Source organism: Gopherus evgoodei, chromosome 6, assembly GCF_007399415.2.
Source record: "Gopherus evgoodei ecotype Sinaloan lineage chromosome 6, rGopEvg1_v1.p, whole genome shotgun sequence".
Taxonomy (NCBI): Eukaryota; Metazoa; Chordata; order Testudines; family Testudinidae; genus Gopherus; species Gopherus evgoodei.
In genome coordinates this window covers 32,319,105-32,346,915 of record NC_044327.1, presented here as the reverse complement: position 1 = coordinate 32,346,915, position 27,811 = coordinate 32,319,105, and positions in this window count along the sequence as shown.

The window sequence follows — 27,811 nt, the reverse complement described above, 5'->3', positions numbered from 1 at the left end:
TGGGGATATACAAGTATCAGGTGAGCCCTGTTTTCACTCATGGAGTTAGAACAAACCTAATCCCAACTGGAGTCTCATAGCAACTCATTAAATTTCTGTCCCCAGCCCTCCTGATGCACCCTGAAAAATTTTACATTTTGTGTTTTGAATGTCTACAGAGAACTTTCACAATTCAGTTAAATGTATTTAAAATTGATGTATCAGACATGTTTAATGTCTCTTTGTTCCAACAAGAGTGATAAACTGAGGGAAGAGGGAGGGGTCCCAACCTATATAATTTGGGGGCAGATTCTGCCCTCTTTAGAAAATCTTCATTGACTTCAAATGGCTTTCACTTTGCAGATCCCACAGGTGCCATAATTTGAGAACTATGGACAGGGACCATTTTTAGGAGGAAAATCAAGACCACACAGAGGGTTTTTGAGAGGGACAAAGTGGGGGGTGAGGGAAGTAAATTATTTGATAAAAATGTGTTGACATCCAACTGAGCTGGTTCAAGAATGGCATGAAGCAAAACCAGAGGCTCAATGAGATTGTTTTTTCAGGGCTCAGATCCCCAAACCAAACAAGATCCTAGGAGCCCTCAATTTCTTTTCCATTCCCCAGCAATCGTCCTGTCCCCTTAGTGTGTAGTGAAGCATCCTTCGTAAGGATAAGGCCTGGTAGCATTGAGGTATGATGAGCAGCACCATCCAATAATAGGTAGGATCAGGGAGCAAAGCAGATGGAATGAGGTGTGAAGCACATAGCGAAGATCTGCACAAATAAATGATTCAAATATTTACATGGTCAAATTTCAAAGCAATGGGTGTTCAGCCTTGATGGTGGTTCTGTTCAAATAGTGGAAAATTGTTTTAGTAGATTTTGATGACTCATGGAAACCTCCCATGCAATATAATAGCTAATCAACATTTATAATGTGATCCGAAATCATTTGAAGGTTGCTGGCATTTCAAAAAACAGTTCTGACTGCCAAGCTCATATTTAATTAACCTACAGTAACTTATGTAACTTTTTTAGAACTGCTGTATCACGTCAATGTTGAACTTATGCACGTGAGAGAGTCCATGAATTATACAAAGGCTTTGTGAATCCGGCTGTACAACAAGAGGAACAATTACATAAGCTCTCTTTTCCTGACATGGCGCAAATTGCTCTCTCTGTCTTTTTTTTAATACAGTTAACATGGGGCAGTTTCCCAACTGGTGTAAAATGTCATAGCCCCATTGTAGATATAGTTTGTGCCAGCTGAGGATTTGCTTCATGATTCTTTACATTTCCACAAAGGCCAAATCATATTTCCTGTGGCAAGCCTAAGCAAATACGCTTCAGGCAAAGGTTCCCTGCAGAGGAAGGAAATCCTTCAGGGCTTTGGAGTACCTGTGAAGCCACACTCTGGCAGCAGCTGCAGGGCTACACTAGCCTTTGCAGCCACAGCTCACTTATGCAGAGCAGAGAGATTGATAGGTAGATATGTATGGTTGCTGATCCAGCATTCACATTTGGATCCCGCCCAAGAACACCCTCTGCACTGCGGCAGAGGGAGTCCTGTAGAGTAAATCTCTATGGTATGCAAGGCATGTAAACCATTGTATGGAGTACCCCCTTCCTCTATTTCAAACATCTATTTGAGTGAGCCATTCTGGTTCTGCTGCCTGTCAAGCCTTCCGCATTCACAGAAGGGTCAGGATTTGCCCCATGATGATTAAACCCTAAGATGTGGAGAGCTCAAAAACAAATAAAATACTTTTTAATGGCTAGGAATAAAGCAGTACTTCCCAGTTTGCAATTCAGAGCACCGACTGAGCGGCGCTTACCTCAGATGGCTCCTGGAAGTGGCTGGTATGTCCCTGCAGCCTCTAGGCACAGTCGCAGCCAGGGGGCTCCATGCACTGCCTTTAGCCCACAGGTGCCGTCCCTGCAGCTCCCATTGGCCAAAGCCAATGGGAGCTGCAGAGCCAGTACTCAGGGCGGGGGCAGTGCACAGCAGCAATGCTGACTGGAACCGCTAGGATCCTTTTCAACCAGGTGTTGTGGTCGAAAACTGGACGCTGGGCAACCCTACATCTAGCCCAATGGGGCCCTGATCCTGATTGAGGCCAAATACATTGCTACTGCAATGTCAATGAGTAATAATTAATAAGTGATAGAGAGCCAGAATTCAGAAGTAACTACATACACAGGGAACCCAACCACTAATAAACAAACTAGTAATTTATTATTCACTTACTTAAAAAAAATGATAGGAGGCAGAGGCAGGTTAAGATGTATTGGGGGCACTGGGCACAAAGAACATTTGGGCTCCCCACACCCTGAGAGTCTAGCGGCACCAGAACTGGGAGGGCAGGTGGGCCATGCTCGCCCACTTTTTAACATGGGCATAGTAGCCTCAGTCAGGCGTGGAGCAAAGGCAGCAACAGGGTCTGCGCTTCACGGTGAGGGAGCTGATAAGTCTCCCCCACCGCGAAGCGCAGCCCCTGCTAGTGGTGCCACCAGCCTCTTCTTGGTGGGGGGCTTAGGTGGGCTATAGCTCTCACTCACCATAGGGACCTGCCCCCTGCTTCTCTTCTGAGCACCAGAAGCCGGGCCATGGAAAGAGCTGCCCAGGTAGCCTGGGCCGCTGTGGGGAGCCCAGGACCTTCTACCTGCCCTGGGCAGCGCACCCCAAGGGGTGGGAACACAGGCTAGGGGCTGCTCTCTGGTACCCCGGCTCCCACCCAGGGAAGGTGGAAGGTTTGGAGCTCCCCACGGCAACCCAGGCTCCCTGGATGGCTCTTACCCCAGCTCAGCCAGTGGGCTGGGACCGCACGGGGAAGAGGAGGATCAGGAGGCAGGGCCACAGTTCCATCACCAGTGGCACCTCACTTCTACCTCTGTTCCGTTGCTCCCGTGGGGGACCCCAAAATGGCTGGGGCCCCTGGGCACAGGCCCCATCAGCCTATGCGTTAATCCACTACTGATGGGAGGAAAAGCTGTAGCTCTGTGTGATGATCCATTTGCTACTCATCTGGTCCTGTTGTATTCATCTCTTAGAGCCCAAACCTACAACTACTTGCCACTGAGTATAGTACTTACAGCTGTGAACAGTCTAAGGTGGATACAAATTGATGATTTTTTTAAAATCAGATTTTTGTATGTAAATTGGATATTTTTATTTTGTTTAAATTTATAATGTTTTTCTTTTTAAAAGTAAATCTATTTTAAATTGAAATCTGAATATTATACAAAATATGTTAAGGCCTAAATTTATTATAATCTCTTAAACATTTAAATAAAAAATAAATATGAGTCCATGAGCCTCTATACAAATTTTGAGTTAAAGGCTGCTCGTCTATATAAAGAATGAATCAGGGGGAAAACATCTAACTTTTGAGGTCAATCTTTATAAATAGGGCACAATAGGTCATGTACTGTATTAAGGGCTTGTTTTATTTAATAAAATTTAATTCTATATGCTGTTTTGTGTGTTTATTTAAATTCCAGTACCAGCTTGACACAAATGAGCAAATATTTAATTATCTAGCAAATAAGCAATATAGCATTTACCATTTTTCTAACATGCAAAAAATGTGCAAGAAATTAATAAGAAGCTAAAAATATTAATCTATATAATTGCTTAAATAAATGTATATCGTTATAGTGTAGCCATCTAGGAAGCAAAAAGTTGTACTAAATCTAGTGTAAAAGCTCTATTTAGTTGTAAATCAACATGTTTTAATGGTTATATCAACCAATGTGAATACACCTTTCTTTTGAAAATAACAAGTACAAACAGAAAAGTTGATTAAAGTTTATTATTTAAATCGAAGCTTTCCACTTGGTGATTTAAATCAAGGTTTAACTCCATCGACCCTGGAACAGTCTCACTGAGGTCCATAATCCTATTGAAGTCCATGGGACTACTCACAGTAATAAGCACTCTGCCTGGTAGCAAGTGTTACAGAAGAAGGGGCCTTTAGACATTGAAGTAGGTACTATGCTAACTGGGGTCAGGAAGGAATTTGCCCACAGGCCAGATTGGCAGAAACCCTGGGGGAGTTTCGACTTCTTTTGCAGCAAGGGGCATGGGTCACCTGCGGGTTAAAATGAATGTAAATGGTGGATTCTCTGTAACTTAATGTCACTACCTCATGATTTGAGGACTTCAGTAACTCAACCACAGGTTATGGGATCCGTTACAGAAGTGGGTGGATGAGGTTCGGTGGAATGTGCAGGAGTTCAGACTAGATGAACATGGTGTCCCCCTCTGACCTTAAAATCTATGAGTCTAGGTCTTGCTCCATACTCTGTGTAAGGCTGAGTCAGAGTTCAACAAATATTAACTAACAATATTCAACCAAAAGATCATTTTAAATAAAACATCTGTAATGATGAGGAAACTGTAATGTGCTTTGGTGTTCTTAAAGTCTTGGAGAAAACCCAAAAGGCTGGATTCTAATTGTAAACTACTGCTTACATCCTGCATTTCCAAAGCAGAGGCACCACGCTTGGCACAGTTGTTACCAGTTGACAAGACAGTGACATAGGTCTGGAAGGCAGTGTGATTGGAGGGAATGGAAAGGAAGCAAGTTGGAAGCAGTGCCTTGGAAAGAGAGGATTAATGGCCACATATGTGGAAGCAGCTAGGTTAGTGAAAGGAATGGAATCAGTTGGGATGAATCCCTTCAAAAAGGGAGGGCTTTTTGAGAAAAGGAGGAGTTTGAGTTCTGTTCTACAGTCATGAATGTTTCATAGAATATCAGGGTTGGAAGGGACCTCAGGAGGTCATCTAGTCCAACCCCCTGCTCAAAACTGGACCAATCCCCAGACAGATTTTTACCCCACTTCCCTAAATGGCCCCCTCAAGGATTGAACTCAGAACCCTGGGTTTAGCAGGTCAATGCTCAAGCCACTGAGATATCCCTCCCCTCCTGTTGGTTTAATCATATCTAACTATCTATGTAGATGGATAGATTTTTAGGTGGCTCCCAACACCTTAGCATAATCACTGGTCTAGACATTTCCATGTTAGGTGTCTGACGTCACCCAGGCTTTAGCTTGCTACCTTACAACACACCCAAATGTTGCAGCAATAGAGAAGTAATGCAAACATACGTTTGTTTGTTTTTAACTTGAAAGTCATTGTCAACTCTTCTAGGTTAAAAAATGCATTTTAAATCTTATGCAGCATTCTGGGAGCTTATATATTATAATAGAGTTATTTTAAAGACTTGTATAAATTTTTAAAACTGCGTGACCTTGGCAACCCAAACTTAAGAGTACTTGTATATCATCTTTCACCAATGCTGCCTGAGAGTTACTTTCCTTAAGAAGGTACAATTAATATTTGAGGATAGGCTGACAGTATCCCCTTCATGCTAAATTTAAAATACATGAACTGCAACCCAATATAATAAATAAAAATGATTTTTATAGTTTTGTATATATTTATTTTACTCCATAAAATCAGTGAATATTTTTGTCTTCTGATGCTACTGGTTAGAAACACTGCTCAACAGCAATTTAAGTACACCTGATTACTTAGTCAATCTGATCTCTGTGAGGTCAAGGCTAATCTATTTCAAAATCCAACCTTCTGCTTTTGTTTAATATAGCCCACTAAGATTAAAATGAGATTAGAGCTCATCTGACAGTAAAAAAAAACCTCTGTATATGAAATCTTTCACTGTTCTTTACAAACGCTACTAACTGAAATAGTGCCCTGCATTTGGATAGGTTCGTGAGCCATTAATCATATTCCCTTATACACACAAGATTTTTATTTTCTTGGGTCATAGTGGTTCTTTTTCAGGTGTGGCCTTGAACATAAATTATGCTAAATCTGATCCTAAATAGCACCATCAATATGAATACCAGAATGTTTTTCCCCAGCATCTTTATGTTTTTGAACATCTATATATTGATAAAGCTAAGCTACAAAGTAAAGGTATATCAGTGGAGATTGTGCAACTGTAAGTTTACTCAACTCTAAAAATTTACCCCATCGGCAGAGAGCAGACATTTATTTTTCTAAAAATACTATATCTTCTTTAAAGTGAACATTAGTACTTGTGGATGGTGCTGGACTTAAAGCTCATGACTGAAAACTACCATTTCCCCACACACTCCTGCCCCGTCATCCCAACAACAGCTACAGAGTAGACACCAGGAATACAAATGTCTCAACACGATCCTGTCCGTATGCCTCAGCCCAGACCTATGATAATCTAAAGCCAAACAATTGTTTAAATTGTGCAAAACCAAGCTTTTACAAAATCTAAAACCAGTAGCAATGTTTTGATGGGTTTTATTTCCTTATAATTTTAGTAGGAATAGTGGTTTGAATCCAAACTTTGTAACTTTGTGCCAGTCTAAGAGAGAGAACCTGAAGGTGAAAGGGACCAGAAACAAAATAGAAAGGAGTTGAAAGTGATTAATGTGTTTTTATTGTTCAAAATGCACGTAATGCAAAAATGTAAAACATAATAATCAGTGTTAAAGTATAATGCAAAGTGTAATTGATAATGTAAAGTAGGTAAAGAAATTATATATATTCATGAATCTGAATCTCTCCCACACCTCCAGATGTAGCTTAAGGCACAATCAAGGCTCTGCCATGCCTGGGTCTCACACTGTTTGCTGGAATGGCTATCTTGTTGTGTTTCTATAACTTAAGTTTTGTTTTGTTTTTTAAACCATCTGGTCCCCACCCTTTGGTTTGTCTAGCTAGTGGCCCTACCAAGAGTTAAAATTCCCACCCTGTGTAGCCATCCCATTGTATCAAGCTGCACTCCCCAGGGAATGCTGTTATGTATATGACTCCTGTGCACGTGCTGTTGGTGTACAGATGACCACTCACCTATTCCCCTGGATCCCTGCCTGAGCTGAGTTCATGCTTCACCTGATACTGGAGTTATGATCTCAGTGGAGTGGGCATACATCAGGAGTGAAAAACTGATGTTCCTGAGAAGAGAATCAGGGCTTTTATCCTTGATAACTGCACTATCCTCCCCTCTGGAAGAGTCTGATCTTTCTCACTGTGAAGAATATCCATCTACCTTATTATCTGGAACTGTCAAGCATATCTGAACTTGCCTGCTGATCCCCCTGGAGGCAGCACCTGAATGAGAAGTGGCAAATGCTCTTAATTTGTTTTGGTGTCATATTATTCAGTGTTGCTCAGTGTGATAACTACATTTTAATCATCAGTGAGTTGGAGCCGTGTCCCAGAAGGGTGGACTGAGAAGAAACAGGAATTGCAGAAGGGGAGGAGTTGCTGAGGAATAGCACCAAAATTCTATTTGTGCTGCTTGCTTTCTCTGTCTGCCAGTCCAGAAGGAAACAAGAACACTCATCAATTGTGCAGTGCTGTTTTATAATATAGACAACAAGTAGAGAAGAAAGAATGTCTCTACCTTTACCTACCTCACATAGGTGTCATGAGGATGCATTTGTTAACTACTGGACAGAGATTAGAACAGTGGTTCTCAAACTGCCGCTTGTGTAGGGAAAGTCCCTGGCAGGCCGGGCAGGTTTGTTTACCTGCCAGGTCTGCAGTTTGGCCGATCACAGCTCCCACTGGCCACGGTTCACTGCTCCAGGCCAATGGGGGCTGCGGGAAGCAGTGGCCAGCAAATCCCATGTCCCGCACTGCTTCCCGTAACCTCCATTGGCCTGGAGCAGTGAACCACGGTCAGTGGGAGCCGCGTTCGTCCAAACCTGCAGACCCGCAGGTAAACAAACCAGTCCGGCCCACCAGGGGCTTTCCCTACTCAAGCGGGGCCCCAATTTGAGAACCACTGGATTAGAAGATGTAAAGTGCTATATAGGAGCCAAGTACTATTAAGAAACAAAAGTCAAACTGACCCATTTGCTTCACTTTCTAAGTTTAATGAAATCCAAAAATAAATCTGTGGATGCTGGGGGGGATATTGGATTTTTCTCAGTCTTAGTAAACTAATGTGCTTTTAGTAGCCTGGTTAATTACATTTTCCTAAATACATGGGGCCAAATCCTGAAATCCTTACTCAGTCCTTGCACAGGCAAAACTCTCATTGAAGGAAATGGATGTTTTGACCAAGTATGAATGAACAATGATGTCATGATCTTGTCCACAAGTTTTATATTGACAAGATAATTCTTTAAAAATTGAAACAGAAATGATTAATTTTGCTGTTACATAATTCTGAAGCAATAGTGACACTCAAGTTACCAATACACTGCAATAACCTCTCCTGGACCCCCAGAAAGGTATATAAGTTTCCCCCATCAGATAAAAGCACAATAAAACAAATTCTATTTTAATGGCTATATTGTGTGTAGAGTTTTTTTTCTAGAGAACTTCAATGTTTTATATTACCTCTTCAGGTCTACACTAGCATTTCAGCATGTTAATGAATGCAGATATACATTTTCACTCTGGTTGAAATAAGAACCGGTTAGGTCACTCTATTTTCCATTTCATTACAGAAAAATTCTCATCCTACACTGAAATCTTCACCCACTCCATCAGATTGGAATCATGGTTTGTTTGATAATCATAAATACTGCTACTGAATAGCAAACAGCAATTTAATGCCATGGTGCTCAACTGTACTTATCTCGTAATGAACAATTTACAGGCTGTATAGATAATATATTCCAATTTTTTTCTGACAGTATTTTAATGTAATACTACATTATTTTGGGTCCTAAATTGCTCAGCAAAATGAGCATTGATTAGTTCTTGATCTAAATTTAATGGCTGAAAATGGAACTGCAACTTGATAAGGTAAGTCTGTTGCTAAATTTTCATATTATCCAAGCCATGCCAAGAGTTCTCAGTAGAATTTTTCACAAATATTGTGATTTCTAATTTACTTTTTAGCTTCAAATACATATGACTGTAGCTCTACTAGGAAAAAAACTCAGAATGATTTCATTTTGTCTGTCTCTGCTTATGATCTAAACCAGTGGGGGCTGCAGGAAGCAGCACAGGACAAGGGATTTGCTGGCCTCTGCTTCCCGCAGCCCCCATTGGCCTGGAGCGGCAAACTGCAGCCAGTGGGAGCTGCGATCGACCGAACCTGCAGATTTGGCAGGTAAACAAACCGGCCCAGCCCGCCAAGAGCTTTCCCTACACAAGCGACGGCCCCAGTTTGAGAACCACTGGTCAAACTGATGGACTATGCGAGAGAGTAGATTACTACTTCAATTTCAGGGAAGTGGATTATGTAGAGACCCGAGGAAGAGCTCTGTGTAGTTCAAAAGCTTGTCTCTCTCACCAACAGAAGTTGGTCTAATTAAAAGATATTACCTCACCCACCTTCTCTATCTAGAATACACTCAGACTAGAACTATGATCTGTAAACTGAAGGTGCATTTCATAAGGTATGTCATACCTTATACACTATGCTGAAACAATGGGCCCCAGTACACTATAGCAGAATTCAAACTGTTCAGCGCCAGATGGGAATTTTTGCCACAAGATGTTTTCGTCTGGGTAGCCACAATATAATAGGAAGGCAGAGAGGCTTCACCCCAGACTGCATTTAGTCAAGAAGGCATAATAGATTGGGTAATCCAGATGAGAGACAGTGTAGTTTTCTCAATTCTGAGCATCACTTCAGTAAATCTTTAGGAAGGATTGGAATGAAATTATATTTATTATTAATAGTAAAAACTGATATTATTTTCTATGAATAGATAAGGACCTGACTCCCCAGGAGAAGCTCTGGCAGTGGCAGAAGCAGAAGTAGGGGAAGGCTGAACTACACCCATTCATCATCTATGCCCTGACAACAGTAATTCAGTGTTCTGGAAAATAAACCGTATCATTCCTCTCCCTCATAAAAAAAACATAAGGAGGGGAGAGAGCTACATTTCTGCCGCATGTCTCCTTTTATGGTGGCAAGGCTAGAGAATAGGCAGGTGTCATAGCATAGCCTGTGGAATGTATGAAAGTTAACAATCAGCAGTATAATATCCGCAGTTGCCATGTTCCTTTTGGCTGCCACGTGGACCCCTGTGATCTCTCTGAACAGGTTTGCATGATGTACACTGTCCTGTACAAGAAAACATATGTAACTTTGACTATTATATGCACTGGTTTCCAAGGGAAACCTGGCATGTAGACCAGTATGTTTCCCATATTCCTCCTCCAGTCCAGCTGGACCTGCTTCCTTTCCCCATGTACATGAACATGTGGTATGGCTGTGAAGAGGGAAAGATTCCCTCTACTCACTTTTCCCCTCCTTGCAGACCTGCTAACCCATTTGCTGCAGATTTTTGCTCACCTCTTTGCCACGCAGCATACGGACCTATATAATTTACTAAGATTTGTTGCAGAGCAGAGAGAAATAGTGGAGTTGAGCTTTAAACTGTGTTGATTTAATAAAAGACAACGTTGAATCCTGTTTGTAACAAAGGCTGGAAATAAATAATAAAGGTGAATGTATTAATCAGCAGTTTAATAGAATTACTGTATTTGTTAAAAATGTCAATTGTATAGAAACAAATCAAATTACTAATTAGTGTTTGCATTAAGAAAACACTTTCAGTTTCCATTGCCAGATGAGGCCTTCTATTTCAAAAGCAGCACCCCAGCCAACAAAATCCCTGAAACAATAAAACACAAAGCTAGGATAAAGCTACTAGTTCTAATTAGGCTGCCAGTACGTCAAACACACACAAAAAACAGGCAACTCGTGCAAATCTCATGATTGTTTCATCCATTAGATCTCCTGGACCAGTGGTTCTCAAACTGGGGCCTCCGCTTGTGTAGGGAGAGCCCCTGGCGGGCCGTGGTGGTTTGTTTACCTGCCGGGTCCGCAGGTCTGGCCGATTGCAGCTCCCACTGGCTGCAGTTCACCGCTCCAGGCCAATGGTGGCTGCGGGAAGCAGCGGCCAGCAAATCCCTTGTCCCCGCGCTACTTCCCACAGCCCCCATTGGCTTGGAACAGCGAACCGTGGCCAGTGGGGGTTGCGGTCAGCCGAACCTGCAGACCCGGCAGGTAAACAAACAGTCCCGGCCTGCCAGGGGCTTTCCCTACACAAGCGGCCCCAGTTTGAAAACCACTGTCCTGGACTAACTAGGCCACAGATTGAATAACACAGTCAGTGAAGACTCAGTAGACATCCAGTGTTTGCAATGAAGTTTTTAGCACACTATAATTGTTAATCCACTGCCATTATCTTTTCAGATTCCTGCAGGGCTTCCATCTATTCTGGTGTCCATCCACTGTTCTACCAAGAATATCTGCTAATACAACAACTGACTGCTGGCAAAAATCGTATATTTACATGAGTAGAAGTTATGCAATAAGGCTGCAATTTAGTCACAGAAGTCGCGGAAGTCATGGAATCCGTGACTTCCAGGGGGCTCCGTGACTTCAGTCTGTGGAGGTCGGGAGCTGCAAGGTCCTCCATCGCCCACTGGGACAAGAAGATGTGGGGTATTCCTGCCACCTCTGGTGGTCCCTGCAGCTCCCTGCTGCTTGCAGCAGCGAGGGAGCCCCCAGCTCCCTGCTGCTGGGGTGGTAGGGAACCCCTGAGCTCCCAGCCGCTGCAGGCCTCTGGGGGTGTCGGGCAGCTGCTGCAGAGAATCTCAAGCTGCTGGTCCCCACAGGTGATGGGAAACCCCCTGGGCTTCCAGCCCCCCACGGGCAGCGGAGGACACATGGGAGCTGCAGGCGGCAGGGGTACCCTGCAGCCCCTAGCTGCTGCAGGCAGCTCTTAGTCCCTGCAGCTGCCCCACTTGAAGTAGTGTGGGAATCCGCGGTTCCCTATTTTGTCAGGGATACTTTTAGTAAAAGTTAGGAACAGGTCACGGCTTCTGTGATTTTTTTTCAGTTTTGCCCATGACCTGTTCGTGACTTTTACTAAAAATATTCAAGACAAAATCTTAGCCTTAGTTATGCATAATTCTGCCCTGCAGACAGCTTCATAATCATCATCATGAAGCAATAATGCTTTATTAAAAAGGATATGTACCATATTATACATTTTATACGTCCACTTTTCCTGAATAAGGGACAAAAATCTCCCTTTTGGGGGTTATTGCTAGGGCCCTACCAAATTCAAAGCTGTGAAAGACACGTCACAGACCATGAAATCTGTATAGTACAGGCTAAAAGTAGACAAAAGACCAGATTTCATGGGGGAGACCAGTGTTTCTCAAACTGGGGTCCCACCCCAAAAGAGATTTATGGGGGGATGTCAAGGTTCCTTCCCCACTCTGAACTTTAGGGTACAGATGTGGGGACCTACATGGACACTTCTAAGCTTAATTACTAGCTTAGATCTGGTATCACTGCCACCATCCAGAATTTTCAGTGTCTGATTCACTCCTTGTCCCTTCAAAACCTTCCCCTCCTTGGGTAGACTTGAAGGACTTACCAATTCCCTGGTGAACACAGATCCAAACCCCTTGGATCTAAAAACAAGGAAAAATCAATCAAGTATTAAGAAAAAAAAGCTTTTAATTAAAGAAAAGAAAGGTAAAAGAAAACCCTCTGGAAGAGATTAGCATACCAGCTACTCTCACAGACAACAGATTTCAAACATAGAGGATGTTCCCTTGGGCACAAATTTAGTTACACACAAAAAAAATAATACCCAAATACCCAATTTGATTTTACCTCTAATTGCATAAGACAGGTTACAAAGAAATAAACATAAACCTATTTATTCCTTTCTAAAACTTACTACTCTGATAAGAGGCTGGTTCCTTGATCTTTTTCACTCCGGCTGAAACTGAAAACTCTAAACAAAGGAAAAACTTCCTTGCTTCCTTTGAAACATCTTGTTCCCCCATTGGTCCCTCTGGTCAGGTGTTAGCTAGGCTAGGTGAACTTTTTAACCCTTTACAGGTAAAAGAGGCATTAACCCTTAACCATCTGTTTATGATGGGGGGGATTGCAAGGTTATTGTAGGAGGCTTGCAGTATTGCCACTCTTATTTCTGCGCTGCCTTCAGAGCTGGGTGGCCGGAGAGTGGCAGCTGCTGGCCAGGCACCCAGCTCTGCAGGCAGCGCCCTGCCAGCAGCAATGCAGAAGTAAGGGTGGCAATGCCACACCATGCCACTCTTACATCTGCTGACTTCACAGTTAGGTCAGGACCCCTACAGTTACGACACCATGACATTTCAGATTTAAATATCTGTAAAAATTGTAAATTTTATTATTTAAATCCTTTGACTGTGAAATTGACTGAAATGGAGCGTGAATTTGGTAGGGCCTTAGTTATTGCTGTGTAGGGGTGAGGGAACACCAGCTTTCCTTTTAATTCTTCCTTTAGCAGGAAGCTGGGGCTTCCATCTCCTAAATGCACCCTTCTCCCAAGATCGTCTGGGGATCTTAATAGGTTGTTGCAGACTTTGGACTATATTTTCTGCTGCTATAACTCCAGTGAAGTCATTACAGCTACATCAGCCCAGGCAGAGATTTTTGCCACACATCTGTAACTTAATTGCAGGTTTGGAGGTGAAGGGAGAGACTTGGAGAAGCCGGACTAATCATCTTTTCTTGATCTACCCTTCTGTGCCCATAGAGCTTGAAGCTCACAGTGCTCCGGCCAAGGGAATGTGAGGGGGCTGGATGGAAAGAAAGAATGCACCTTGGAGGCTGCACTCCCTTTTTCATGTTGCCCTCATGCCTGAGACAGGATCTAGGGTACAGGTTCTTCTCTGTTTGCAGAAGCAGGGGGGAGCATTTGACCCTAGTCCTACAATATTTTATACAGGAGTGGCTCCAGGCACTAGCGCACCAAGCACGAGCCTGGGGCGGCAAGCTACGAGGGGCGATCTGTCAGACACCATGAGAGCGGCAGTCAGGCTGCCTTCGGCGGCGGCATTTCTGTGAGTACTCCGAAGGCGGGGGACCGTCAGACGTCCTGCAGGCATGCCGCCAAAAGCTGCCTCACTGCAGTGTTTATATTGTTGTTTATTATTTTCATAGTGCCCAAAAGTGTGAAAGTCTAAAAAGACACAGTCCCTTCCCCAAAGAGCTATAGCTGTGGCCTGATAAGTAAGGGTGACAAACAGTGGGGCTAGAGCCAAATCATTTTAACCATATAATTGAAAAACTCACACTTTCATCAGTCCAGACTATTGGAACTTAGATGTGCAGAACGCATTAAAAAAATCTGCTTAAAATTATTGTACTCCTATATTAAGCATAAATTCTGTGCCAAACTCATCTGAAAATGTAACCAATAGTAGATACTGCAGACTATATTTCTTACAAAAGTTTTTTCACATTTTGAAATTATTGATTTACTTTTATAGCTAAATTAGCTTTTTGTGTATGCCTGTGATAAAGATTTCACAAACCTCCAGAAAGATCCTTTATCTCTTTCTCTAGAGCTGTTTGCAATTTAAGATTTTATATTATTGCATCATTCCTAACTGGAAATCACTTTGACCCACTGCTGCTTTCAGAAATACAAGCCTTGTGTATCAATGTAACTGAGAACTTAGCAATATTTTATATCATAATTATGCTACTTTGTTACTTTAAGTTTTGTGTGTGTCTGGTGAATAATAATGTTCTTATTTAGTAGTGAGTTGGCACATGGCATTACCAGTTCAGTACACAAAAGGGGAACCCAAATCAAAGGAATAAATAATTCTTAAAAGCAATGAAATTGCAGAGGAACCCCAATGATATATTTCACTAGTTTTTGGCATTAAGATAAGCTACCCTCAATGTAACTTTTTAGCTTTTCTGTATTTTTTGTAAAAATTCTTTGAATTACAATTTTGAATGTGTCCTGCACATTCTTTTGAGATAAAGAAAAATATTTTCAAATTCACATTCAAGAGTATTCATTTATCCCATGCAATGGCATCAATCCAGCTGCAACTGAAGTCAAAGGAAAATCTAACGTGCTTTAATGGAGTAAGATCAGCCTCAATTGAATTGCAAGGAGTTCAAGTAAAAGGCTGTAAAGCTTCTTAATCCACGTGTATTCAGTTATCCTTTAAGGACCTTAAGAGTCTTCTGGGTATGGCTACATTTGGAATTTCAAAGCGCTGCCCCGGCAAAGCTTTGAAGTGTGAGTGTAGTTGGAGCGGCAGCGCTGGGAGAGAACTCTCCCAGCGCTGCATGTAAACCACATCCCTTACGGTTGTAGCGTGCAGCGCTGGGAGCTGTGCTCCCAGTGCTGCTGCCCTGATTACACTGACGCTTTACAGCGCTGTATCTTGCAGCGCTCAGGGGGGTGTTTTTTCACACCCCAGTTGCAGCGCTGTAAAGTGTGAGTGTAGCAAAGTGAGCGTTGTTCTCTATGGGCTTGTCTACACTTACAGTTTTGCAGTGCTGGTAGTTATATCTGTGTTTGTACAGATCTGTAGGGCCAGCGCTGCAGTGTGGCCATACTGACAGCTACCAGCGCTGCAGTGTGGCCACATTTACAGCACTTGCAGCACTATTGGGAGTGGTGCATTGTGGGCAGCTATCCCACAGAGCACTTCGTCCCATTTTGATGCTATGGCTTGTGGGAAGGGGAAGGAAGTGTGCGGGTCTTTCCGCTTCCTGTTCCAACGCCCCGTGGTGCTTTGCTACACATTCCGAGCAGTTTGGCGGCATTGTGAGTCTGCAGCGCGATTTCTGAGATTTCTGTTACAAATGGAGCCTGAGCTGCTGAGGACCTTGCTGATGAATGTTGCCAGCACATCACGAATGGCAGTGGAGCTATTCCTTCAGCTGCAAAGTGACAGTGAGGAGTCAGATGATGATATTGAAACGCCTGACGCTCAAGACACTCAATTGCTTGTGGCAGTAACAGACGTGCTCAGCACCATGGAATGGCGCCTTTGGGCTCGGGAAACCAGCACTGAGTGGTGGGATCACATCATCCTGCAAGCCTGGGATGATGAGCAGTGGCTGCAGAACTTTCGGATGAGAAAAGCCACTTTCATGGCACTGTGTGCTGAGCTCACCCCTACCCTGCGGCGCAGGGACACGAGATTGAGAGCTGCCCTGCCAGTGGAGAAGTGGGTGGCTATTGCAATCTGGAAGATGGCAACTCCAGATAGCTACCGATCGGTGGTGAACCAGTTTGGAGTGGGAAAGTCCACTGTTGGAATGGTGCTGATGCAAGTTTGCACAGCCATTAATCGCACCCTGCTAAGAAGAACTGTGACTCTGGGGAGCGTGCAGGACATTGTGGATGGCTTTGCAGAAATGGGTTTCCCTAACTGTGGAGGGGCAATAGATGGGACGCATATTCCTATTCTGTCACCACCCCACCTGGCATCAGAGTATGTTAATCGCAAGGGGTGTTTCTCTGTGGTTCTGCAAGCGCTTGTGGATCACCGTGGGCGTTTCACTGACATTTACTCAGGATGGCCTGGAAAGGTGCATGATGCACGCATCTTTTGGAACAGTTCCCTGTTCAGGAGGCTGAGGGCCGGGACTTTTTTCCCAGATCGCAAGATCACAGTAGGTGATGTCAAAATGCCCACTGTGATCCTTGGAGACCCCGCTTACCCCTTAATGCCCTGGCTCATGAAACCGTATACAGGGAAGCTTGACAGAAGCAAGGAACAGTTCAACTACAGGCTGAGCCGGTGCAGAATGACTGTGGAGTGTGCGTTTGGCCGTTTGAAAGCCCGCTGGAGGTGTCTTTATGGGAAGCTAGATTTGGGGGAAAGCAGCATCTCCGCTGTTATATCCACGTGCTGTACCCTCCATAATATTTGTGAAGGGAAGGGTGAAAGATTCAGTGAGGAATGGACCTCCGAGGTTCGACGCCTAGAATTTGCACAGCCAGAGAGCAGGGCTACTAGGGAGGCCCAGGAAAGGGCTTCAAGGATTAGGGATGCTTTAAGGGAGCAATTTGATGCTGAGAGCCAACAGCAATGTTTGGTGCCATTGCTGTGCTATGTTCTACCTTGGGGTACAATATTTACCACTTCCTGCAATAATAAACGTATTGTAAAAGCCATAAAATCCTTTATTCAAAGTACAGTACATAAAAGGCAAGGGGGGTTAGGGTGGTGGACTGTACATTCAGAGGTTTGAATATGTCCTTTTTTGATTACTGTTCAATGTCTGCTGCACTTCAGGATTACTATGCTGCAAGGTAATGGTGGTGGTGTGCACAGGTAAGAATTATAGTTTTCAGGGCCGGTAGGTGATCGTACAGGTGTTGGGGGCAGCTGGGGGTAATAAGGAACTGGCTGCTGGAGAAAGGTGTTTTGTGCAAATACTGGGGAACAAGAAAGAGAGCTTTGGGAGGGTTGTGGGTTACCACGGTACAGATCTGCCTGCATGGCTACGAGAGACTCGAAAGACTCAGTTTGGCGAGCCAGGAGGCTTATCATCTGCTTTGTGTTTTTTTGATAGTCAATTCCTTTCTCCTGCTTTCTGTTTGCCTCCACTCATTCATTTTCTCTCTCGATTCATACATTTTCTCTCTCCATTCCTGCGTCTTCCTACTTTCTCTGTTGTAGTGATTCATAACTGATTTGATCAATTCTTCTTTTGATTTTTGGGTTTTTTTCTCAAGTTCTGCAAACGACGTGAGACCGGTGATCCGGCTGCATTAGTCAAGGTCACTGAAAAAAACATAGATAGAAACAAGTAATACACAGAGGCTACATTGTTTATTATCACACAGTGAAGGAGTTTTTAGACTTTTTGTAGCATCCTTCCCACATACCTCACATAACACAGAGAGGCCAGGGAAGCGAAGGCATGGTGAGCAGTGGGGTGAGTGTTTCTGCCCCGACTGCACCTGGGAGGGGGAATTGATCGATGGGTCACTGGGGTTTATCAGCACTGGGTACAGGAGGTAGCTGGTGTCCTGCACAGGGGACAGTAGTAAACAGGAAGGTGGCGAGCTGCTGGCGGGGGAGGTGGTCCACGTAACTGCCAGCCTGCTGGGGGGGGGGGGAAACGCACAGCTGTGCTGGCTGCCTGCTGGGAAGGGTGGGGAAAAACCGGAGGGCTCCGCGGGGCTGGCTGCCTGCTGGGAAGGGGTTGGGGAGACCGGAGGGCTCCGCGTAACTGCCGGCCTGCTGGTGAGGGGGGGGAAACGCACAGCTGTGCTGGCTGCCTGCTAGGAAGGGTGGGGAAAAAACGGAAGGCTCCAAGGGGCTGGCTGCCTGCTGGAAGGGGGAGGGGAAGACCGGAGTGCACCGCGGGGCTGGGGGGGGAACGCGAACCTGGCGCCCTGCACTCAAGTATCCCTAAATTCTCAACAGGGTTTCCTACTGCCAGATATATCACTGCTGCGTGTTACCTGGGAAGAGAGGGAGGGTCTTCTACAGCAATGTGGATTCCACCCTGGCCCCTATGCAGCTTGCCTCTGTGCAGCCATGGTCCCCCCACCCCTCGCTGCACAGTGGATCAGACGAGTTAGCCTGACCGGGACAAGGACCACGGTGGCTCTCCCGATAAACTTGAGAAAGCACATTGCGCATGATCTGGCTACAACTTTTCAAGAGATTACCGAGGCAGATTACAGAGACGTGATAGAGCAAATCAATGGGCTATTCCATGTTTAGGCATGCATGCAGGCAGCCATAACCCAAACCCTCCTCTCCCAAAACATAAAAATCTGCTTACCCCGAGCACGCTCCTCAGTTTCTTCCTCAGCAACTTCCAGCTGCTGCGACTGGCTAGCCTCCTCCTGGCTTGAGAAGAGCTCCTGGCTGCATGCCTCCTGGGACTCCGGGGTGTCTCCCTCCACCACAGTAGCCTCACTGTCGGCTTCCTCTACATCCTCCTCCACTTCTCCCTGCTCTGAACTCTCCATCGTGGTCCTCGGATTGGCAGTGCGGTCACACCCAAGTATGGCATCCAGCTCCTTGTAAAAACGGCAGGTTGTGGGGGCAGCTCCTGAGTGGTGATTTCCCTCATGGGCTTTGCAGTAAGCACTCCTCAGCTCTTTTATTTTGACCCTGCACTGCAACGCGTCCCGTTCATGGCCCCTTCTCAGCAAGGACTGAGATATCTGCCCATAGGTATCATAATTTCTCCTTCTGGAGCGCAGCTGTGCTTGTACAGTTTCCTCACCCCAAACACTGATGAGGTCCTGCAGCTCGGAATTGTTCCATGCTGGGGCTCGTTTGGAGCGTGGAGGCATGGTCGCTGATTGATTGAATGATTGATTGCACTCCACACCTGGCTGAGCAAACAGGAAGGGGATTTTTAAAATTCCCAGGGCATTTAAAGGAGGGGTCAGCTGAGCCCAGGGCAGTGGAGTGTGCATGATTACCAGAGAGGCTTCTAAGGTATGCTGGGATACCTCCTTATACCCCGGAGGTCAATAAAAGCACTGGTGGGCGTCCACACTTGCTGACCAGCGCTGGATGACCAGCGCTGCAATCGCTAAACCCGAGGCTCGACAGGGTGTACAGCCAACGCTGCAACCAGGGAGTTGCAGCGCTGGTCGTGCTTTGCAAGTGTGGCCACATCCTAAGTTGTAGCACTGTAACCCCCTCACCAGCGCTGCAACTCTCTAGTGTAGCCAAGCCCTATGTCAAGACATACTTGAAACATACATATAATACATTTTCAAATACTGAAATTGCCTTGGGTTCTGTATATTTTTCCCCATACAGATACATCTGCCATTTCTTTTCCTCCATTGTGTTACTGACAATCTTTAGACTGATCTCCTCCACTAGTACTACATCAAGCTGCAATGACATCAGATCTCAAGCAAAACAGTCCTGGGCAAGGTCAGTGCCTAAAAGGGAGATTTTTGAGGGCAGAAAGTGATGGTGGTGATTCAGTAGGTGGTGATTGTTCCTCTGAGTCAGTACCAAGCAAACATTCAAACCTGGTGTTATAGGAACTGGGCTGCTGCAATTGACATTTTTAAGATATGACACAAAACAGAGGTCCTGATTATTAAAGATTGCATGATTAATTTTCATCTCTGGCCAAATTCCAACGTAGGTAATTACATTCTGCATTCATAAATTGCCCCTAATATAATGAACTTGTTGTAGTGACCTTTAGAGTATCAAATGGGCATCTGAGCTTTTGGACAAGTTGGACCCACCTTCCAAAAGATTTCTCACTTGTTTGTTCATTCATTCCTGCCTGAGCAAAAACACTGAATTACAGTGTAATAAAGTTGGAATTGATTAAAGTATGCATGGATTTCGTTATTGTATTTCCCCTGTAATTTCAATTGGAGAAGTTATTTTTCACATTTTGTCTTGAATCTTGTGTAGTGTTGTTTTGTTTTGTTAAAACAATTACTGAAATTTACCCCAGGGACAGAGTATGTCAGTGGTGGGCAAAAAATTCTCTATGTAGAATTTGGAAGTTAGTAAAATTTTGAAGGGCATTGGTTTATATTTGGATAAAGGCACTGCATAAATACAAGATAATTCAATGCACTGCTATACATCTAACTATTGAAAGCCTCCTAACAATTTGGTTTGTCATCTATAGAGAACCTGGATACATGACAGCTTGTCATTTGAATATATCTTGTAAAAATCATTTTATTTGCACCCAAAATCTCTCTTGATATTCTGTTTGTGTGTAGCATAAATTTCCTGGTTCTATTTTGCATTTGTTAGTTTTTGTGGTCCTTAGGATTAATTGCATTTGTCACACATGCTGTATGTACAACATTAAAAAATACCATTTTTTACCACTGATCAATATTATCTTAGGGTCTGGCCCTGCAAACACTTATTACTAGGCATAGTATTTAAGAATGTTAATAGTTCACAGTAGCAAGCATTATGCCTGATAATTTTTTGTAAGGGTGAGGGCCAAAGGAACCATTATTACAAGAAGTCATAACATCTCCATCATGAACATCATTAAGTTTATAGCAGGGTCTTTAATTTTTCTTCTTTGATATTTCCTGGTTTCTCCCATTTATTTAGTAAATTTTTGCAAATTCTGCTGAGAACCAGAGATTCTTGTTCAGGTTGAACAGCTTGCATATTTCCATTTGTGGTCCACAGGGCACAAGCTCAGAATCTTGTACTCATCAGTGCCATTAGGGTTGCTTACCCCGGCGCCCCCCATCATACAGGGTTATACAAATCTAAAAGGGGAGTGATGCCAATCATCTCTCAGTTCCTTCTGACTGCTAGAGATTCAGTCAGCTTGGCATTCACTCAGTGTCCATAATGCTTCGCTCACTAGTTTTTCTTAACTTCTGTCCCTTTGAGGGCTATTTTTGTTTAAAATTAATAAGCTAAGCAGGATGATCATTAATCTTGAGTTATACTATTACAGGGCTGTTTTGTTTCAGAGGAAACTGAAAGATGATATGAAGAACAGATCACCAGACAGATCAAAGTAAATAGTTCAAAATACATTAAATAGAAGGTATGCAAGAAGTCTGCACATCTGAATGTAGTTATTGCAGATCAACAAAGAAAAAGAGGGCGAGTAATGTATAATGGAACATCAGTGAAGGTAAATAAGTTTGTTGAGGGGGTGGGGGTTTGATCCAGCTTTGCTCTGCAGACTGACAAGGAAATGCCTCTTTCAGTCCAAAAGTGATTTTTATGAGAAATCCCCATGTGGGTATAACTAAGATTGCAGCCTACAATGAGGAACTGGCGTTGTGAACACCAGAAACAGAGGGGTTCCAACCAAGACTTCTGAATGAAATAAAATGTAAAGTGACCAAGCTACTGATAAGAGTATTGCAGTTTATCCATTAAAACAGCAACTGCTCCTGAAGACAGTTAACAAGTTTGCTAAATGCTCACTGAAATCAAACACAAAAAGGGCTCAAACACAGTTAAATCAAATTAACTTATAAATGTGAATTAATATTTATAAAGCATTTTGGAGGTATTTGCTCAGTTTTAGTGATTTAAGTGTACTTAAAATGTAAGTGCATATGAACAAGAAAAATATAATCACATTTCCACTGATATAACCACAACGGCATCATTTTCAGAAGATCCTGGTTTTGACTATGGAAAATTACTTTAAATCTGTCTCACTTAAAGTAAGCACTTTAATCGTTATCAATGACCTACCATGCTTGAAAATCTAGCTGGAGCAATAATCAAGAATTTTATTTATGTATTTTACAAGAATGTAAACTTGGTCAAAGTATCATTCAGATAAATGTAGTAAATTTCAGGGAGCATTCTGATTGCAAGAGCAAGAAATAAATAATGGTGCTGAATTACTAAATCAGTAAAAAACTATAAGGCACTAGTAATTGCATAATCCCTTCAACTGAATATAAACTCTAATGGTACCAATGTACTCTTCCTTCAGCTGGAAAGACAGACTTTTGTATCTGGTACAGTTAATTAACCATTATATCTTTTAAGGCAGTGATCCAAATTTAGATTAGGGGTTAGCAGGTATAACTCAGCTTAGTTTGATCCTGTGATATTAGGACTCCATGTAACCTACATAATGGACTTATGCCAGTTTCACACTGGTATAAAGGAGAACATACATGGCCTTTTGTGCCTTAAACTCAAAGGCAATAATGTGTCTGTTACTGCTTGCTCACCCTGTACAAAAAGGAGGAGGACAGACTCTTAGGCCTGAACTCTGTGTCCTCTGAGAATTCAATAAATAAATGTTAAGATGCTTGTTTCTGGTCTGTGTGTGCCCAACACAGCTCATTATGTGGCTTTAAAAGGGTGTGAAGACTCAGGGTATTGCTGAACATCTCACTATTCCTGAACACAAAGATCCAGTTCCTTAGCTTGTGTAAAGTGACATAGTTGTATGGAGCTATGCTGCTTTGCACCAGCTGTGGATCAGGCCAACAGAATGACACTGACAAGATCCCTCATTAGCAATGAAGGCCATTGTGAACACATCTTATCAGTGGTTTGCAAACTCTATTGGCACCCCATTCTCTTCACAGCAGAGTTCAAAGTACTGGTCTTGATCTGCAAACCATTTAGAGTATATCTACACTACAACTAGATGCTCATGGCTGGCCTGTGCCAGCTGACTCGGGCCTGGGCTAAGGAGCTGTTTAATTACAGTGTAGACCAGTGGTTCTCAAACTGGGGCTCCCGCTTGTGTAGGGAAAGCCCCTGGTGGGGCAGCTGGTTTGTTTACCTGCCAGGTCCACAGGTTTGGCCGATCGCGGCTCCCACTGGCCGCAGTTTGCTGCTCCAGGCCAATGGGGGCTGCAGGAAGCGGCTGCCAGCAAATCCCTTGTCCCATGCCACTGGTGTAGACATTTGGGCTCAGGTAGGAGCTCCTCTCTCAGACCTTCCCCATCTTAGCCCAAGTCAGCTGGCGCAGGCCAGCCATGGGTTTTTAATTACAGTGTAGAGATACTCTTAATGGCCTTTGGTTAGAAAATTGAGAGTGAATTAAAACAGCCTAGCTTGAAAGCATTGATAACATGGATCGCAGTTGCTAGGTCCTCATTAGAGAGGAATATTTGAAGCCTACAAGGCAAAGATGGTAGGAGTTTTTCACCACTTGCAATGTTTGTTCAGAACACTGAGATGTATAAGAGTACCCCCAAATCATCACACCACCTTGATGATCTGTAGTCTGAAGGTCTCTCTCTCAGGGGCAAAGGTAGTATATTGATAAGTTCCTTAAGGTGTTTACTCCTTCCTATCTATATCAGTTCTAGCTTTTCTGAGCTGAGGTCAGAGTCATCTTCATTTTTCTGCTGATTTCTTATAGGCATTGAGACATCTTAGTGATGATGGAGGCTACATCAGTGGAGAAGGCAATATAAAATTGTGTTGAGTTTCATCTGCATATTGTCAGCATCTGAGTCTGTAGCCATGTCTGTCTCTCTGAATAATGACAGGTTTCAGAGTAGCAGCCGTGTTAGTCTGTATCCACAAAAAGAACAGGAGTCCTTGTGGCACCTTAGAGAATAAAACATTTAGTCTCTAAGGTGCCACAAGTACTCCTGTTCTTTTTGTGTCTCTGAAAAGTCTCATGTAGATGTCAAAAAGGAGAGGAGAGAGTATTCAGCCCCTCTTATTCTCTGGGTTCTATCTGAATGGAAAGAGTGAATCCAACATAGTACTATCTATTCAAACAAGATTCCATGTGTGTACCATCAGCACTATATGATCTCAATTCCCTTGGACAATGACTTACTCCTAATTCCCAGTTAGTTCCCTTCACAAAACCAGATTGTTCTGACATTGTGCAGAAAAGGGCTCAATATAACCCACAGTGAATAACAACAGGGACAGAAATGTTAATACTAAATCACTACTGATCCTTATATAAGGATCCCCTCTTGGTGTGTTTAGTTTGACACACTGCTAACCTATACCAACATTACTGCTAGCATTACACCCGGTAGTAAATTATTATAACATTAACGTCAGTTGAGGGTGCATGGAGAGTATAATTGTAAGTAGAAATTAGCTCGTTATAGTTTAAGCCTAAAATGTTAATATGAGAATAGTGTGTAATGCTAAAAACAATATCTTTTCCTAGTGCTTAGAACCCACAGTGGAATACAACTTGTAGATAAATACTTTTTGGTTTGATCCTGTGGCTGCTGCCATGAAGGCAAAGTTGTGTAGTGGTTAGAGCACAGAACTGTCTGTAGGGATACTTGGATTCTAATCTTGATACTGACAGTGACTCTGTCTCACTTCATATCTTTTCATCTTGGTTTCCCCACCTACAAAATAGAAATAATATCTACCCTCCTAATCTGGAGTCGGTGATGAGGTTTACTCAGTGTTTGTGAAACATCATGGGATCTCTGGATGGAAGAGTTTCATTCCATTGCTAGAAGTTTAAAATTCAAATTTTAACAGTCTCTGCCATGTAGTCTATTGAAAACTGCTGTAAAATAGCAATAATTTTAGATTATAAAAGCTTTTTAAATTTTTCTTTGCATACCATCCTAGAATATAATTACCAATTAATATATATTGCCTTTGTGTTTCATATGCTTTTTGGCTTACATTTTGCAGATACCTATCCAATTTATTATTTTGAACAAGTAAAGAATACAATATACTTTCAAGATGTAAACTATGTCATTCTTTCTGTTTAACTTCATAGTGTTTACATTTGTCATTCTTTTTCAGTCCTCTCCTTACACTAATCGTAAGTTGTAAAGTATTGAAAAAGTGTTTGCAATTTTAGATGTCACCCATTCCCCAGTTACAATTAGCATTTAAAACACTTAACATACATTTTTATTCAAATATGCCGCCTTTGGTAGTCATGATAACCTCCCTCATCAGTATCTTCCAGCTTCAGAATGTACTGCCACAATACTTCTAGATGCTGCCATTCAGGTTTTTTCACTTGGTTCCCTCCTCCCTTCTCCTCATGCACAAAAGACATACACCTGCCCTTGCAAAGTCTAAGCTGTGTAACAACAAGAAAGGAGGCAAAACAAAAATGTAAAAAAAGAATACTAATAAGCACCACTGCATAAATCTTTCTGAAGATAGAAACCGATGAAGAAGGATGATTTATCTCTTGGATGACTTCAGCTAGTGTCTACATGTGGTACAGTAAATTAAATATAGCAAATTCTTTCTCTTTTTATCTATATTACACATACCAATGGGGTAGATATGTGATAATCTTTATTGTCACAATTTAGCAGGTCGATGGTCAGACTACTTGTTAGTTATTTCTTGTCTTCTCACTTAAGAACAAAAATGTTCTATTAGACTCAAACCAGAGTGTGTTTTATTTGCTGAATCTGTTTTTTATATTTTCCAAATCTGTACTCTGGCATTTTATATTGGGACTAGAAAAATATAGAATTTATTTTTATGATATTTTTCTTGAGGATATTATTCTAATTATGTTACCTAATTATGTTCCTATCATTACTACTATGTTGTAGTTGTGTCAGAACATGATTACTTGATTCAGTGTATTCAGGCTGTTAGCTGAGAGATTTTTCTTATGAGTCAAATAGTTTCTAGGTTAGCTTTTCATTTTATTCTGGCCTGTAATTTGTGGGGTTAGTGGGAAGCAGAATTTCTACAAATCTAGAAATATAGTTAATGGCTACCATGCAAGTGTGTACTTTTGTTCACACAGGACTAGGGCTTTTATTTCCATAGCCTATTGGATAATGTTGTGGGTATGAGAGATTTTTTGGTGTGTCTTTCTGGTCAGTGTGCAAGACTTCCATGGTCCTTGTGTTTCAGGATCTACCTATGTTGGGTCACTACATGAGCATTCAGGCTTGTTTCCAGTAGTTTTTGAAGTCCTAGTGTTCATCATGCCTCCTTTTCCCTATGTCAGCTTATACAAACCATGGGCCTACCGTACGATTGCCATAGGTACTCACATATCAGCTTCAGAGAATCCCCCATTCACTGGAGACAAGTAACAGTTAGGATGTAAGACCCCCAATAATATCTGATCCACCAATGTCTTACACAATTGGATGTGGTTTGTAACTGCATATCTGGATTGGTTTCTATTTTAATTACTTTTTATTCCTGAGGTGATTCTGGACAGCCAGTCAGAATGGTACACACGTGCCTTTGTATCATCCTGAGCTTCTGAAGAATTTGGGTGATCAGCAGGGATTTTCAGTAATAGGTCTGCTGCTACTGGGGATGTCCCTGGAGTATAGTCTGCAATAGATTTAAATATCAATACATGAGCAAACTCTAGTATCTAAGGGTCATCTTCCCTATGTGTGTATTGTTTATTAATAGTATGAGCAGTTCAAGCCCTAACCCTAACTTGAAATTATGAAGAAGCTGTAAGTATATTATGAACCTCTTCCATGCTCATATGCTCCTCAAACATTCTTACCCTGGTTGGTGTACCTAGTCTTGGCCTCTGATATCCACCTAGAAAAATATTCTGTGGTCTTCTAGACATTTCCATAGCATCCCACTAAGACCATAGCTTCTGTCATCTGCTGAAATGGCAGTAGATTTAGAAATATTGCAAATGCTCGTACTGGGTATGTAAAGTGATGTTATGTCCCAGTTCTACTGAGACAGTCCTATTTTTATTTTGATGTCCCAGTGTCCCAGTAACTACTTTTAGAATGCTCGAAATGTCCTGGTTTTTCATTAAATCAATCAATACGTTTGTATTTTAATGTTTGTTCAAGATGTATGGCTATACTGAGTAGAATTTGTTCTCTGTTTGCCAGGAACTAACAGTCCAATGGAATGAATATTCAGTGTGATGGACAGCAGAATGAAAGGAAAGCAGAACAAGCGGACATACTTACAGAGCTGTTCTTTAGCTCTAAGTGAACACTAACAATATTTGTTAACTTGAGTTTCATTGTAAACTTATTCAGAATATGAATGGCCAGATCATTCCAAATAGAGTTATGTTAGTGAGCTATTGAAAGCTGAAGTCATATCCAAATAGTTCTCAGGGCTTGTCTACAAGAACAATTAGTTCATGGCAAGCTGGGGTATGAATCTACCCTGCACTAGCCTGCTGCAGACTAACTGTCCATGTGAATGCTGCTGACACACATTACCAGTTTGTTACTTTGCTTTGATCTAGTTCTCTTTGAAATGGGACTGGATCAAAGCAAGCTAACAAACTATTAATGTCTGGCAGTGGGGTCTACATGGACAATTAGTCTGCTGCAGACTAGTGCACGATAGATTTACACCCCAGCTTACTGTGAACTAAATATTCATGTCAACAAGCCCTCAGATTCACACAGTATAGGTCTTAAATCTATTATGTTGCTCCCCCAATGTTGATCTCATCACTAATATTCTGCAGTCTCTGCTATACAAGGACCTAATCCAGCTCTACTTAAGTCAATGGAGGTCTTTCCATTGATTTTAGTGGGTATTGGAAAAGATCCCAAATGAAGAAGTTAGAGGATCTCTGTTCTGCTCCCCTTTCATTATTCAGTTCCAGACTCCCCACCATGAAAATACATACCTGTTAATGCTATCTCTTTGGAATGCTGGAGATGTCATGCA